This window comes from Coregonus clupeaformis, chromosome 29, assembly GCF_020615455.1.
Source record: "Coregonus clupeaformis isolate EN_2021a chromosome 29, ASM2061545v1, whole genome shotgun sequence".
Classification (NCBI taxonomy): domain Eukaryota; kingdom Metazoa; phylum Chordata; class Actinopteri; order Salmoniformes; family Salmonidae; genus Coregonus; species Coregonus clupeaformis.
The window spans coordinates 33,316,088-33,333,680 of record NC_059220.1 but is presented as its reverse complement, the minus strand read 5'-3'; the positions used below and the strand labels follow the sequence as shown (position 1 = coordinate 33,333,680).

At 49.5% G+C, this 17,593-nt stretch overlaps 1 pseudogene; it reads left to right on the top strand.

Moving 5' to 3' along the window:
* Positions 1 to 17,593, top strand: part of LOC121544484 — a 244,163-nt pseudogene that overhangs the window by 47,897 nt on the left and 178,673 nt on the right.

Genomic DNA, 17,593 nt, shown 5'->3' with positions numbered 1-17,593 from the left:
GTACATTTGGGCAGCGAGGAGGCTGAATCCTCGCCAGGCCAGGTGGGCCCTATTCTTCACCCGGTTTGATTTTACACTATCTTACATCCCGGGTACGAAGAACACGAAGGCAGACGCACTGTCACGGCTGTACGAAACAGAGGAGAGGCCCATAGACAACATCCCCATACTCCCGGCCTCCTGCATTGTGGTGCCGGTAGTGTGGGGAGCGATGGACGCAGATATAGAGCGGGCGTTACGCACAGAGCCATCTCCACCTCAGTGTCCAGCTCGGCTGCAGTACGTGCCCTCTCTTGTCTGTGACCGTCTGATCTATTGGGCACACACGTCCCCCTCCTCTGGTCACCCAGGTATCGGTCGCTGCCTGACCGGAAAGTACTGGTTGCTTACCTTGGCTAAGGACGTGAGGGTGTATGTCTCCTCCTGCCCGGTGTGCGCCCAGAGTAAGGCACCTAGGCACCTCCCAGCAGGTAAGTTACAGCCTTTACCAGTTCCACAATGGCCATGGTCCCACCTGTGTATTGACTTTCTCATTGATCTTCCCCTCTCTCAGGGTAACACCACCATCCTGGTCATTGTGGACCGCTTTCAAAAGCCTGTCGCCTCCTTCTTCTGCCCGGTCTCCCCAAGGCCCTGCAGACTGCGGAGGCCCTGTTTACTCACGTCTTCCGGCACTACGGTGTGCCAGAGCACATAGTGTCTGACCAGGGTCCCCAGATTACATCCAGGGTCTGGAAGGTGTTCATGGAATGTCTGGGAGTCTCGGTCAGCCTGACCTCTGGGTTTCACCCTGAGAGTAATGGGCAGGTGGAACGGGTGAACCTGGATGTGGGTAGGTTCCTGCGCTCCTACTCCCAGGACCGGCCGGGGGAGTGGTCGGTGTTCTTGCCATGGGCAGAATATGCCCAAAACTCTTTCCGCCACTCCTCCACTAACCTATTGCCCTTTCAATGTGTTTTAGGTTATCAGCCGGTTCTGGCACCGTGGCATCAGAGCCAGACCGAAGCTCCTGCGGTGGATGACTGGTTTCGGAACTCTGCTCATGTCCACCTCCAGCGTGCCGTGCGTCGCCAGAAAGCCAACGCTGACCGCCACCGCAGTGAGGCCCCGGTCTTAGTACCGGGTGATCGGGTCTGGCTCTCGACCCGTAATCTGCCCCGCCGCCTGCCCTGCTGGAAGCTGAGGCCGCGGTTTGTGGGGCCGTTGAAAGTCCTGAGGATGATAAATGAGGTTACATATAGGTTATTACTCCCTCCAGATTACCATATTAAAACCCTCGCTCTCTCCTCAGGCCGGTGATGGCTGGTCCGCTCCAGGACTCTGAGGTGCGGGAGGTTACTCCGCCCCCTCTGGACATCGAGGAGGCCCCGGCGTACTCCGTCCATTCCATCCTGGATTCGAGGCGTCGGGTGGGGGGCCTTCAGTACCTCGTGGAGTGGGAGGGGTACGGTCCGGAGGAGCGATCCCTCCTATTGCGGGATTTCCACCGTCGCCATCCGGCTCGCCCTGCTCTGCGTCCTCCTGGCCGTCCCCGAGGCCGGTGTCGGCGTGCTGCTGGAGATGCGCGTCAAGGGGGTGGGTGCTGTCACGACTTCCTCCGAAGCTGCCATCTCTCCTTGTTCGGGCAGGCTTCGGCGTTCGTCGTCACCGGCCTTCTAGCCACTGCCACTCCTCATCTCTTCATTCCATTTGTTTTGTCTTGTTTACACACGCCTGGTTCATATACCCTCATCAGTACCTGTATAAGTGTTCCCTCTGCCCCCTTGTCTTTGTGTGTGATTGTTTATTGTGGAGGATCGAGAAGCTCGGTGGAGCTCTGTGTATTTTGTATCGCCGGGATATTTTCCTGTGTGCCCTGTATTTTCCAGTGCGCCTGTTTTGCGCACTGGAGTATTTTGACGCATTACTGCGTAACTCTGTGTTTCAGAATAAATCCTGTTATTCTGTGATTTACCCTCCTACGCCTGACTCCTTCGAAATCACCTCATCACAATGAGTGTGTGTGTGTGTGTGTGTGTGTGTGTGTGTAAGGAGCTTTTCTGGCTCGTCCTGGCAGTGTTCCTGGTAGTGTGTTCCCAGATTTCAGATCTGTCTGGGAGATGCAGAGCGGAGCGGAGTAGAGAGGGACTGAAGGGGCTTGGCTGGGAATAGAAACTCCCTCGCCAAGCTCCGATTAAACACAGGAACACACACACAATGCACACTAGCACGCACGCACACACACACACGCTTGAGAACACACACACACAAAATCAGGAAGTGTTTGATCTCCACCAATCACAGTGATGGAACCCCCACAGAGCTGAGGTCACGTGCTCTCTCTTTCACCCTGTTGGATAAACATGGATCCCTCTTACAAATAAAGATTAAAGTGATGATTATAGATTAGAGTGATAAAATAAATCAGCAACACTGTGGGTTGGCACACTAACACAGTCTCCTAGTACATTCATTAGCTACGGTAGTTGTTGATAGGATATCAAAGATGAACTGTTATTGGGCTTTGAGATCCTTGGCTCCCTGCATCAAACTTTGAAGAATAAGTGTGTGTGTGTGTGATTGTGTGTGTATGTGTGTGTGTGTGTGTGTGTGTGTGTGTGTGTGATTGTGTGTATGTGATTGTGTGTTTGTGTGTGTGGGATTGTGTGTGTGATTGTGTTTAGAGCAGATGCTTAGCACCAGGTCTCTCAATATTTCAACACTCCAAAACAGAGGTGCACCTCTGCCCCACCCACCCCCTTAACACACACACACACACATTTGAATACTTTGTTTTGATTCACAATGAAACACACAAACACACACACCTTGAGCAGAGAGACAGGTTAGAGTAGAAGTGACGTCACAGTAGAACTGGCCTGGATACGTCTGACCCTATTAGCGAAGGGAGGAGAGGGAGAGAGAGAAAGAGAGAGAGAGAGCGAGAGGGAAGGAGAGGGATAGAAAAAGACGGAGGGAGAGGTAGAGCTAGGATCGGGTAGCGGGAATGGAGAGAGGAAGTGGGAGATTGAGATTTAGAAGAAAAATAAGAAATAAGGATAGGAAGACTGGGTGTGTGTTCAGTGAATAATGCAGTAGTAGCAGCACCTGTCGTCCCCTGTTGGGTTAAAAATCACAAGTTACTGAGACAGTCCTCTAACACATGCCCTCATACTGAACCTGAACACCACACACACACACAGTGGGAATTCCTCAGAGTTGACTTTCTGTTCTTTCTGTTGTTGACTTTGTACTCTCTGTATGTGTTTGTGTTTCAGTGATGTCCCATACTCCCAAGGTAACATCACCTTCAGTATGTTGACTCTGGAGCCCAACCTGCGTCCAGGCTACAACGACTTCTACAACACCCCAGTCCTGCAGGAGATGGTTCAGGCCACCCAGGTCAGGCGCCACCCGAGCGGACAGTACAACACGCAAGATTCAGGGGTGACCTTCCGCTACTACGGAGTCAATGAGATCACAATCAGCGGAACCTGAGAGACATAGAGACTATATAAGCTTGTTATAAAGTGTTATAATCTGTTATTGATTCATATTGCGGGAGAATAACAGGACTGTGGTCATTGAGGCCTGGTCCCGTATTCATAAAGTGTCTCAGGATCAGTTTTACCTTTTAAATCATAATGAATAAGAGAGGGGGACTGATCCTAGATCAGCACTCCTACTCTGAGATACATTGTGAATACAGGCCCTGGGCTACAGAGATGTACTCCCCTGGTTTAGCCTTCAAGACCACTAAAACTGTTTCAATCAATTAAATAGAAAGTTAAATTGAAACCACTGACTATGAGAGTGCATGTCTAATGGAAATTCAGTCACTGAGGCCTAAAGTCACAAGATAACAGTGGCCCTGCCACAACATCTACACAGGCTGTTATTAGGAACTTGGCTCACATTATCATAATTCCCCCATAATAACACCATCAGAGTTGATGAGTGAGGGGGTAGATTTACTCTGAGGAGGGTGTTTGTGGACAAGGGTGTGTGTGTGTGTGTGTGTGTGTGTGTGTGTGTGTGTGTGTGTGTGTGTGTGTGTGTGGTTGTGTGTGTGTGTGTTGGAATGATGTCCAGTGATGAGAAAATGACCAGGCTGCCATGACAGTTTCATGTGGCCGTCCCTGGAAGGGCTAGAAGTCAGAGGTCAGTGGGTTGAATATAAGGACCCTGGGCATGCCTTCCCTTCAGATGCCTGTGTTATATTAGTGTGTTATCAGCCCCTCTGAATGAGTCCACATTAGCACAGGTCAGGTCCTCTTTCACACACACACACACGTACACACAAACACACACACACACAAATGCACACAGACACACATACACACACTGTCCGTCTAGTGTGAGCCGGTAGACAGCAGTGTATTGTAGGCTGTCAGGGAAAAGTAATTCAGTCTTCTAATGTATTCCTCCTACTGCGGGCTGCTACAGGCACTCAATTTGTGTTGCGCTTTTCTTTTCTCTCCTCTTCTGCCCTCCATCCCTCCTTCTCTCCATCTCTTTAGTCAGGGTTTAGTGTTTTCTGTCTCTCCAGAGGCAGTCTTCTAGTTATAGTCCTGTATACATCTCTTCATTAAACACCCTCCAGTCTTATGACTATGCTAATTATCTCATTATAAAGAAGGCAGTAATGTCATTTCCTATCTCTCTCTCTCTCTCTCTCTCTCTCTCTCTCTCTCTCTCTCTCTCTCTCTCTCTCTCGCTCTCCTCTTCTCTCTCTCTCGCTCTCTCACTCTCACCCTCTTTCTCTTTCTTTCTTTCTTTCTTTCTTTCTTTCTTTCTTTCTTTCTTTCTTTCTTTCTTTCTTTCTTTCTTTCTTTCTTTCTTTCTTTCTTTCTTTCTTTCTTTCTTTCTTTCTTTCTTTCTTTCTTTCTCCTCTCCTCCCTCTCTCTCTCTCTCTCTCTCTCTCTCTCTCTCTCTCTCTCTCTCTCTCTCTCTCTCTCTCTCTCTCTCTCTCTCTCTCTCTCTCTCTCTCTCTCTCTCTCTCTCTCTCTCTCTCTCTCTCTCTCTCTCTCTCTCTCTCTCTCTCTCTCTCTCTCTCTCTCTCTCTCCTCTTTATCTCTCTTGCCCTCTTTCGCTCTCTTCTCTCTCCCTCTCTCTCTTTCAGAGTGAAATAAGCTTCTTTAATTAAGGGCAGGTTACAGTGAAGAGGGAAGAAGATTTAGACATGCTCAAATCTCATCATTGCTCCACTCATTTCTTCAGAGGCATCCCAACCCACACACTAGCCTCTCTCTATATCTCTCTCTCTCTGTTTCTCAGAGGTGTGTAGACAGTACTGTTGAGGAGACAACGAGGCCAGTAAACATGTCTGTTCATTGTCTGGGAGAACTACACATCAGACTCTACTGTAGTTTGGTCCTTCTATACACACAGAAAGTGGATACACATGGATGTGCATCACAATGGCCAAACGGGACACCTGTCATTTTGGATACAGGTTATTATTGTCTCGGCGAATCTACTGTAACAATGTTAGCTGGCTAGCCAAGCATCTTGGCTAACTGTGAGGCGAAAAAATTCACTTATTTACCGTTAATTAGCCACCGCAAATCCCTTTGCTAGCAAACGCGACAGTGTTTCCAAAACGGCAAAGTCTCTCCAGCAATGTTTACTTTTTGATGTTCTATGATGTCTCCACTTTCCAAGCATTTTGCAGCGTGGAGTTGCTGTATGCAACTATATAAGTTAGCTATATGTTAGTGCTGTTTGTGGAGATTAGCCTATTATTGTTTTTGGAGTGGGGGACTTGGGTTCTTGTCTGGGGGCTGGGAGAGTGGGTAGTTGATGCTTTTAAGCACCTCTCTATTCAGATGAGATTACACTCAATACCTTGAGACGAAGAAGGGAAGAGAGAGGGGAGGAAAGAGACAGCATCTGAACGTGTGGATGAATAATTAACGCAGTGACCTGCAGCGTGTGTGTGTGTGTGTGTGTGTGTGTGTGTGTGTGTGTGTGTGTGTGTGTGTTTGTGTGTGTGTGTGTGTGTGTGAGAGAGATTGAGACATGTCAGGTTGGATGTCGTACATTACAACAGGAGCCTGATATTTCCAGTGGCATTTATAAATGTTGAATGGGACATCCTAATAGAGAGAGGGAGAGCAAGAGAGAGAGAGAGAAGGAGAGCGAGAGACAGAGAGAGAGAGAGAGAGAGAGAGAGAGAGAGAGAGAGAGAGAGAGAGAGAGAGAGAGAGAGAGAGAGAGAGGGAGAGAGAGAGAGAGAGAGAGAGAGAGAGAGAGAGAGAGAGAGAGAGAGAGAGAGAGAGAGAGAGAGAGAGAGAGAGAGAGAGAGAGAGAGAGAGAGAGAGAGAGAGAGAGAGAGAGAGAGAGAGAGAGAGAGAGAGAGAGAGAGAGAGAGAGAGAGAGAGAGAGAGAGAGAGAGAGAGATTGAACAATGAGTTGCCTATCAGAGGGTGTTGCTTTGAAATGAAATTCAGTTATTTGACAATAACTCTTCCCATATCATGTATGATGAGTAGCAAACAGTATAATGATTCTGCATGTGAAAGTGCCACATCCATTTCATATGATACAGAACACAATGCATTGCATCTACACCTATGTTCTTAAAGCTGGAATCATACTTGGTTAAACTGCTGTAGTGGAAAGTAATATTTGATATGTGAATATGCAGTATATTAAATACACATCACATGGGACTCATAATAAGACTAAGCAATTAGCTCATTAAATTAATTATCTTTATCTGACTCCATAGGATAAATAGGAATATGCAAGGAGACTGTGGTTGAATTACAGTAATAGGCAATGAAGAAATGTCTGAGAAGGGAATTCTAAATAGTGTATTTAATAACTTTGTAAAATGAATGGATTCACATACAAGGCATCAACTAAAGTTACAAAGCATTAACAAGCATTACAAGGCATTATTCTTTGCATGGTCAGAGAGAGAGAGAGAGAGAGAGAGAGAGAGAGAGAGAGAGAGAGAGAGAGAGAGAGAGAGAGAGAGAGAGAGAGAGAGAGAGAGAGAGAGAGAGAGAGAGAGAGAGAGAGAGAGAGAGAGAGAGAGAGAGAGAGAGAGAGAGAGAGAGAGAGACCATAGCCTGAAAGGCCATGCCCCAAAAGTCCATGGGCTGGAGAGAGAAAGAAAGAAAGAAAGAAAGAGTATGTCACTACAGCAGGTCAGGAACAAATAAGAGCAAGAACAATGAATCTTAGACCCTTTTATAAGCATCTGAGTTGTTTGGATTAAAAATCTGAGTTGTTGACCAATAGTATTACTGTAAAGTTAACCTCCAATCAGATATCAGACCTACACATGGCCGGCGTTATTGTCAGGCCTTAGGCCTCCTTGCCCGTCTAAATAAAATATTGAAATATTGATCATTTATTTGACCGAGACGCGCGCCAACAAAAATATGCATCAATCTCAGTTAAAGCATCCGAGCGAGCGAAACAGCGCCCCTCTGTCTCCGTATGTGTAGACCATGTATCTGATTCTGTCTGGACCAAAAGAGTATGGCATGTCATACTATTTCTGGCCAGAGAAGCATCAGATACATGAGCTAAGTATAGAGGGGCACTGTTTCGCTCGCTCGGATGCTTTCTCCGGTGATATAGTTTCAGCAGAGAGGAAGAGGCGAAGCGAGAGGGCTCACTCTCGCCAAAATCTGTCACGTATAAGCCAAATGCGTTTATATGGGAATATGCAGACCTAAGCTTGTCGCCTGCCTTGCAGCCTTTGGGACAAATACTCCCATTGTTAGGGTGGAGTCTTCAGCGTCTCGTCATTATATAGGCCTACAGATCTCTGGTTTCAGCCTCTTGCGAATTGGAAAGTAATGTTGGCCGATGCACAGTGCACTGTTAGGATGTTGGATTGCCCTAAAGTAAATGTCTGTTACTCCAACATTATATCATTACTCCTGTCTAGCCACAGAGGATCATTTGCTGTGGATTGTTTCAAATCAGAAGTGTGTTTGGGAAGCCCGCGATTTGGGTAGTGCGTGTGGCAATGGGTATATCTGATGGAGTTGCAGCTTTCAGTGAAAAGCGTGTAAAATATCTGTGAAGATAATGTGTTTTGAGTATAATTTAAAATGTTACATCAAGAAGAAGGTGAGGGGGTGTGGCGAAGATATGGTGTGTCTCTCTCCAGAATGCATGCATATGTAGGAAAGTGCCCATTTGGCAATGTCTTATTTCTGATTGTCTTACCTCACCATGTACACCACACAGTTTTTTCTTTGCCTCACACAAGTCAACTAAGTCTGTTTTTTAACATCCATTGCGAATTATAGTTCCTCATTCTGTCTCTGTCTGTCTGTCTCTCTCTCTCTCTCAATTCAATTAAAAGGGCTTTATTGGCATGGGAAACATATGTTTACATTTCCAAAGCAAGTGAAATAGATAATAAACAAAAGTGAAATAAACAGTCAAAAGTGAACAGTAAACATTATACTCACAACATTTTGAAAGGAATAGAGACATTGAAAATGTCATATTATGGCTACGTACGGTGTTATAACGATGTGCAAATAGTTAACGTACAAAGGGGAAAATAAATAAACATAAATATGGGTTGTATTTACAATGGTGTTTGTTCTTCACTGGTTGCCCTTTTCTTGTGGCAACAGGTCACAAATATTGCTGCTGTGATGGCACACTGTGGTATTTCACCCAATAGATAAAGTTGATCAAAACTGGATTTGTTTTCAGATTCTTTGTGGGTCTGTGTAATCTGAGAAAAAGATGTGTCTCTAATATGGTCAAACATTTGACAGGAGGTTAGGAAGTGTAGCTCAGTTTCCACCTAATTTTGTGGGCTGTGTGCACATAACCTGTCTTCTCTTGAGAGCCAGGTCTGCCTACGGCGGCCTCTCTCAATAGTAAGGCTATGCTCACTGAGTCTGTACATAGTCAAAGCTTTCCTTAATTTTGGGTCAGTCCCAGTGGTTAAGTATTCTGCCTGTCATGAGCACTCTCTCTCCCTGGTAGCAACATTAATTGCATTCAATTATCTTCCACTCTGCTCACCTCCCTCTCTCTACTCAGCCTAACTAGCTCCACCTGCCCTGCTCTGCTCTTGTTACCTGGCCAGCTGCACTGCATTTCCCACTCACCATCCTCACCTTGCCTCACTCTGTTCTAATTACTCTGCCAGCTGAACTGCATTTCCCCACTACCTCTCCCAGTATATCAAGCCCTGGTTTTCAGCCAAGCCCTGTCAGATCGTCTTCAAACCCGGACCAGTAACCTGCCTGTCTGCGCTCTGACTCCTGTTTGTGATACCGATCCTTTCTTGACTGCCTCCTTGTTCTACTGCCCCGTCTATCCCAACCTGCCTTCTGGACCTCGACTACTCTCCGATCTTCAGCCCCTCCGGTAACTCGTTTCTGCCTTCTGTCTCTCACCACGATATTTGCCCAGCCCTGATCTGTTCTTCTGCCTGCCATTCATATTGCTGTTGTGTGTGTGTGTTCCCCCAGGTCTCCGACCACCAGATGAGCGTGCCCAGACGTTTCACCACCTCAGCCCGATCGCCGCTCCATCACTGGGAACACACACACTAAGCACTTGGACTGGACACCCCCGGACATTTGGTGACCCCCGGAGCACAGGTACCCACAGGAGGACCCTGAAAGACCCCTGACACCCCTGGGACTCCTCTTCCCGCCTGTAACCTTGAATAAAGAACTCTGAATTTGAACTTGCGCTCTTGGGTCCTCTTCTGTTCGTGACAGAACGATCTGACCATCATGGACCCAGCGCACTCCCTGACCACGATGGAGGAAGAGCCAGAGAGGACTGCCCTACAGCGACTGGAACGCTCTGAGGGAGACATAAATCGGATGGCTGGCGACATCGCTTCCCTTCTCCAGCTATTCAACCAGCAGCAACAACAGTTCCAACTGCAGCAACAACAGCTAGCCCAAGCCCTGCAACTACTCTCAAGCCCGGCTACTCCACCTGCACCCCCCTGGTCCTTTTGTTCCTGTACCACCGATACTCCTTCATCCCTCCGCTGGAGGTCCCAATGCTGCAGGCCCGGCAGTGCTGCCACCAGATCCCCACGCTCCTGAACCAAGGATTGGGAACCGGAACGTTTTGATGGCAACCAGAAGCAAGTAAGACCATTCTTGAGCAGCTGCCGAATCCAGTTTGCACTACAGCCCAGGACTTTCTCAACAGAGGGAGCCAAGGTGGGGTATGTCATCACACATCTCACCCGGTCGAGCTCGGTTGTGGGGGAACGGCGGAATTCGACCGGCAAACCCCAGCCTGTGCCTCCTTCAGTGCCTTTGAGGAGGAGATGTTAAAGGTCTTTGACCTAGGCTCGCCAACAGCCGAGGCGTCACAAGCTCTGCTCACCATCCGTCAGGGCAATCGGACAGTGGCAGACTTCTCCATTGACTTTCGTACCCTGGCCAGTCAAAGCTCGTTTAACCCAGAGGCACTGGTGCAAGCCTTCCTCCATAGCCTGGCGGACTATATCAAGGACGAGCTTGTTTCCCATGACCCGCCCTCAACGCTTGATGCCGCCATTGACCTTGCCGTTCGCATTGACCGCCGTATACAGACCCGGAGGAGGGAGAAGGGCCGTCTCAGTCAACCTGCCATCCGTACTCGGGTCGATACCGCTTCTGTCCAGCCCCTGCCTGTCAAGTCCCATAGCCAACTCAATCAGCCTGAGCCCATGGAGATTGGCCGTGCCTCTCTGACTCCCGAGGAGCGTCGGCGCCGTCTAAGCTCCAACCTTTGCCTCTACTGTGGTGGCGAGAATCACCGTGTCGCTACTTGTCCGGCCAAAAGCCGCAGCTCACCAGGTGTAGGGGGAGATCCGGGTGAGCTCAACAAGCCTTCAGTCTCCCTCCATCCGAAAGACCCTGCTTCATCTCCGCCTTCAGCTTTCTGACAAGACTCATACATTGGCGCGCCCTTGTGGATTCCGGAGCCGAAGCAAACATCATGGACCCTGAGCTTGCACAGCAACTGGGCGTGAACCATCATCAACTGACACAACCCATTCCTGCACGAGCCCTGGATGGGCATCATCTTGGCACTGTCACTCATATCTCCGCCCCTGTGACAATCCTGCTGTCAGGAAACCACCAGGAGTCCATCCAGTTTCACCTCCTACACTCACCTGGCCAACCACTCATTCTTGGATACCCGTGGCTCCGTCAGCACAACCCCCACATCGACTGGGAGACAGGAACAGTCCGTGAGTGGGGAAGGAGTTGTCACCAGACCTGTTTAAGGGGGCCACCCTGCCCGTTCACCGGGAAGGATCTAGCGCTACCTCCGACATATCCAATGTTCCGGCCTGTTACCACAGCCTGAAAGAGGTGTTCAACAAATCCAAGGCGACATCTCTACCCCCACACAGACCCTATGACTGCGCGATTGATCTCCTGCCTGGCACAGCACCTCCCAAGGGTCGTCTGTATTCACTGTCAGCCCCGGAAAGAAAGGCCATGGAGGACTACATTAATGACTCTCTTGCCTCCCGGGATAATTAGACCGTCGTCTTCCCCTCCGCAGGAGCGGGATTCTTCTTTGTCGGCAAGAAGGACGGTTCTCTTCGTCCATGCATAGATTACCGGGGTCTGAAACGACATCACGGTTAAGAATCGCTACCCACTGCCCTTACTTTCGTCTGCCTTCGAACTGCTGCAGGGAGCCACTGTATTCACTAAGCTGGACCTTCGCAATGCCTACCATCTGGTGCGGATGAGGGAGGGAGACGAATGGAAGACAGCGTTCAACACACCAACCGGCCACTATGAATATCTCGTCATGCCCTTCGGCCTCACCAATGCCCCAGCAGTTTTTCAAGCCCTAGTGAATGATATCCTCAGGGACATGCTAAATACGTTCGTATTTGTGTACCTTGACGATATTTTAATATTCTCAAAGACTCTGTCAGAACACACGCACCACGTCCGGTTGGTCCTGCGCCGCCTGCTGGAGAACTCTCTTTTCGTGAAGGCAGAGAAGTGCGAGTTCCATGCCAAGACCGTTTCATTCCTGGGGTATGTGGTGACCGAGGGCAGCATTCAGATGGATCTCACGAAGGTGTCGGCTGTCACTTCCTGGCCAGTTCCTGAGTCTCGGAAGAAGTTGCAACAGTTCCTGGGCTTTGCCAACTTTTTATAGGAGATTCATCAGAAACTATAGCACAGTGGCTGCACCCCTCACGGCGCTAACCAGCACTAAACAACCGTACCAATGGACATCAGCTGCTGATAAGGCCTTCAATATCCTCAAGACATGTTTCACTTCTGCTCCCATCCTCCAGATGCCAGATGCAGCAAGGCAGTTTGTGGTGGAGGTAGATGCTTCGGACGTGGGAGTGGGTGCAGTGCTTTCTCAAAGAGCAGCTGAGGATGGCAAGATGCACCCCTGTGCCTTCTACTCCCGTCGGCTAACCCCTGCCGAATGCAACTACGACATTGGGAACCGCGAGCTGTTGGCTGTCAAGCTCGCCCTTGAAGAATGGCGGCACTGGTTAGAGGGGTCAAAGGAACCATTCGTAGTGTGGACAGACCACAAGAACCTGGAGTATATCCAAACAGCCAGGAGGCTGAACTCCGTCAACAGCGGTGGTCTCTGTTCTTTACGCGCTTCAATTTCACGCTCTCCTACCGCCGGGATCTCGCAACATCAAACCTGATGCTCTTTCCCGGATGTTTCAGAAGGACGAGACCACCGCCATGACAGCTCCCATTCTTCCCAGCCACTTGGTCGTAGCGGCCCTCACCTGGGAGATCGAGAAGCAGGTCATGGAGGCTCTTCGGGACCAGCCAGGTCCAAGCACCAGCGCCCCCAACCGTCTGTTTGTTCCAGCAAATCTCAGGTCACCTGTGATTCAGTGGGGACTACGAATCCCGTCTGGCCTGTCATCCCGGCATCACTCGCACCCTTCATCTGGTCCGCTAGCGGTTCTGGTGGCGGGGGATGAGACGGGATGTCCGAGAATTCATCCGAGCTTGTCCCACTTGTAACCGAAACAAGACTCCCAACCAGCCTCCTGCTGGGTTGCTGCAACCCCTACTCATACCCAAGAGGCCCTGGTCCCACGTTTCACTGGACTTTGTTACGGGCCTTCCGCCCTCTGACGGACACACAGTCATCCTTACCATTGTTGACCGCTTTAGTAAGATGACCCACTTCGTGCCCCCTTCCCAAACTACCCTCTGCTAAAGAGACCTCCCAGGTGGTCCTGGAACATGTGTTTCGTATCCATGGCCTACCCCAGGATATAGTGTCAGACCGGGGCCCGCAATTCTCAGCAACCTTTTGGAAGGAGTTCTGTCATCTCCTTGAGGGCCACCGCCAGCCTATCGTCTGGATTCCACCCGCAGTCAAACGGCCAGACTGAACGCATGAACCAGGAGCTGGAGAAGGCACTGAGGTGTGTGGCTTCCCAAAATCCCCGGGCCTGGGCTCAACACCTGCTCTGGGTGGAATATGCCCATAATTCACTCACCAGTTCCTCCACCCGGGCTCTCCCCCTTTCAGTGTGTCTACGGGTATCAACCTCCACTGTTTGCCAGCCAGGAGGCGGATGCCACCTGTCCGTCTGCTCTTGCGTATGCCCGCCGCTGCCGCCGCACTGCCGGGCCCAGGCTCGCACTGTGCTCCTGAAGTCTGGAACCAGCTACGCCGTCGGTGCCAACCGACGGAGGACCCTAGCACCTACTTACCGGGTTGGTCAGAAGGTCTGGCTGTCTGCCCGGGATCTGCCGCTGCGGGTTGTATCACGAAAGCTGGCCCCTCGCTTCATTGGTCCTTTTCCTGTGCAGAAAGTCATCAGTCCAACGGCGGTCCGACTTCAGTTGCCCGCTTCCATGCGGGTCCACCCCACCTTCCACGTCTCCAAGGTCAAGCCGGTCCATGAAAGTCCCCTGGTCCCTGCAGCTCCGGCGCCACCTCCTCCGCGCCTCGTAGATGGCGGTCCTGTCTTCACCGTCCGGCGGCTGCTCCGCTCTAGGCGAAGGGGTAGGGGTCTCCAGTACCTCGTTGATTGGGAGGGATATGGTCCAGAGGAGAGGACCTGGATCCGGCCAGGAGGATAGTGGACCGGACCCTTATCACTGACTTCCACCGACTACATCCTGATCAGCCTGCAATCCGTAGGGGCCGTCCAAGAGGGGTTCCTAGCCGTCCGGCCCGCCCTGCTCCTGTCTCAGTGCCTGTCCTGTCTCCCGACCGTGACCCTCCAGCTCCTTCTGAGGATGAGGAGATTCACTCGGACCGCTCGGAGGAGTTCTGACCCGCCGCCTGCTCCCCTCCACCCTCCCGGCATGATGTTGTTCTTGGGACTTCTGGGGCCGTCCCTTGGAGGGGGGGTCCTGTCATGAGCACTCTCTCTCCCTGGTAGCAACATTAATTGCATTCAATTATCTTCCACTCTGCTCACCTCCCTCTCTCTACTCAGCCTAACTAGCTCCACCTGCCCTGCTCTGCTCTTGTTACCTGGCCAGCTGCACTGCATTTCCCACTCACCATCCTCACCTTGCCTCACTCTGTTCTAATTACTCTGCCAGCTGAACTGCATTTCCCCACTACCTCTCCCAGTATATCAAGCCCTGGTTTTCAGCCAAGCCCTGTCAGATCGTCTTCAAACCCGGACCAGTAACCTGCCTGTCTGCGCTCTGACTCCTGTTTGTGATACCGATCCTTTCTTGACTGCCTCCTTGTTCTACTGCCCCGTCTATCCCAACCTGCCTTCTGGACCTCGACTACTCTCCGATCTTCAGCCCCTCCGGTAACTCGTTTCTGCCTTCTGTCTCTCACCACGATATTTGCCCAGCCCTGATCTGTTCTTCTGCCTGCCATTCATATTGCTGTTGTGTGTGTGTGTTCCCCCAGGTCTCCGACCACCAGATGAGCGTGCCCAGACGTTTCACCACCCTCAGCCCGATACGCCGCTCCATCACTGGGGAACACACACACTAAGCACTTGGACTGGACACCCCCGGACATTTGGTGACCCCCGGAGCACAGGTACCCACAGGAGGACCCTGAAAGACCCCTGACACCCCTGGGACTCCTCTTCCCGCCTGTAACCTTGAATAAAGAACTCTGAATTTGAACTTGCGCTCTTGGGTCCTCTTCTGTTCGTGACACTGCCACTGTGTACTCTCTGTTTAGGGCCTAATTGTACTCTCTGTTTAGGGCCAAATGGCATTCCAGTTTGCTCTGTTTTTTGGTAAATTCTTTCCAATGTGTCAAGTAATTATCTTTTTGTTTTCTCATGATTTGGTTAGGTCTAATTGTGTTGCTGTTGCTGACCTAGGGCTCTGTGCGGTCTGTTTGTGTTTGTGAACAGAGCCCCAGGACCAGCTTGCTTAGGGGACTATTCTCTAGGTAAATCTCTCTGTAAAAGATGGCTTTGTTATTGAAGGTTTGGAAATTCCTTTTAAGTGGTTGTAGAATTTAACGGCTTTTTTCTGGATTTTGATAATTAGTGGGGATCAGCCTAATTCTGCTTTCTCTCTCTCTCTCTCTCTCTCTCTCTCTCTCTCTCTCTCTCTCTCTCTCTCTCTCTCTCTCTCTCTCTCTCTCTCTCTCTCTCTCTCTCTCTCTCTCTCTCTCTCTCTCTCTCTCTCTCTCTCTCTCTCTCTCTCTCTCTCTCTCTCTCTCTCTCTCTCTCTCTCTCTCTCTCTCTCTCTCTCTCTCTCTCTCTCTCTCTCTCTCTCTCTCTCTCTGTCTCTCTGTCTCTCTCTCTCTGTCTCTCTGTCTCTCTAGGTGTGAGTGTCATGGCCATGCTGATCACTGTGACACCAGTGTGACTCCCTACCGCTGTGCCTGTCCGCCAGAGCGCCATACAGAGGGACACAATGTGAGTCACACACACACACACACACACATAGACATACAGACACACACGGCATATTTGTTGCTATCCTTGTGGGAGCCAAACATTTATTTCTATACAAAATCCTATTTTCCCTAACCCCTAACCCTAAACCTAACCCTAACCTTAACCCCTAACCCTAACTCCTAAACCTAACCCCTAACCCAAATTCTAAACCTAACCCTAATTGCAACCCTAACCCTAAACCTAACCCCTAAGCCTAAAACAGCATTTGTCTTCATGGGGATCTGGGAAATGTCCCCAACTATTCTTGTGGGGACTTTTGGGGATTTCAGGGACCCACAAGCCCATGCACACACACGCACACACACACACACACACACACACACACACACACACACACACACACACACACTCACACAAATATAATTGCCTACAGGACGGTAGAGAAGGAAGAGGTAGAGAAAGAGAGGAAGATGGGGGTGAAAGGGAGAGATGAGGGTGGTGATGAGAAGAGGTAGATGGGGAAAGCAGTGGGAAGTGCGAGTTTAAAGCCACCGACAGTTGTACTTTTGACGGACAAAAAACGACAATGATGGATGTCATATTCGATTTAATCCGTGTTCATGCATCGCAATGTGGTTGTAGCCTGTAGCTTGGGACTGCTGAACAGTACATCTGCCCCAGTGAGACAGAAAGGTAAAGGGCCAGCACGGCCCTCTTTGGACTACTGTTTGGAGTTACTACATTATTCATCAGGGCTCATGCATAATTTAGGCCCAGCCCTCTCTTAGACACCTTGTGTAGGGTCGTTGCTGTTGTTATTGTTGACAAATACCGCTACATCCGAGACACAGATGGTAGAATACGAGTGTACATCAGACATTTCACAACCGGAAACATAGCTGACCCCTACATACCCTACATTTGTGAGGCACTCCATGTTCATTAGTTGCTCATTCAACATATTTGCTGCTACTTCACTCAATCCCATTTTAAAAGTCTCCCTTCCTAACTGTTTTACATTCCCTGAGACCAACCAGAAATGTTTCCTTGGCCAAATATTCCCAGATTTTCATAAAAACAGCCATACATGTGGTCTCTCATTTCTGCATCACCAAATTGTTTGTGAGGTAAAAGAGTTGGCTACATGCGCTTCAATGAGCTAGTTCTGTGCAGCGGAAGTAGGGGTGTAGTGCTGCTGGAGCTCACCAGAGGGTTGCTCAGCCACTTCTCACAATGATGCTTGTTTAGTAAAGTTAGGTCAAAGCTGAATCAATGTCTTGAAAAATAACATAATGATTCATTAGTATTCTACATAACCAAATATAATAGCATAGTATAATGTCACTGTTACACCAAAAACACCACCTTAGTCATTTCTTATGAGATTGTAGGATGGTTAGCTGAACAGTAAAAAATATATACATATAATGCAGCCATAACTCAACAGTGCCCGCCACTAGGCAGAATTTGCTTGGATTGAAACAAAATACAGGAAGGCTACAAAAATATTAACTCAAAATGCAACAATTTCAAAGATTTTACTGAGTTACAGTTCATATAAGGAAATCAGTCAATTGAAATATATTCATTAGGCCCATTTTCATGGATTTCACGACTGGGCAGCGGTGCAGCCATGGGTGGGCCTTGTAGGGCATAGGCCCACCCACTTGGCAGCCAGGCCCACCCACTGGGGAGCCAGGCCCAGCCAATCAGAATGAGTTTTTCCACACAAAAGGCCTTTATTACAGACATAAATACTCCTCAGCACGCTCACGAAAAAGTAATTGAAGAAGATCTAAATACATA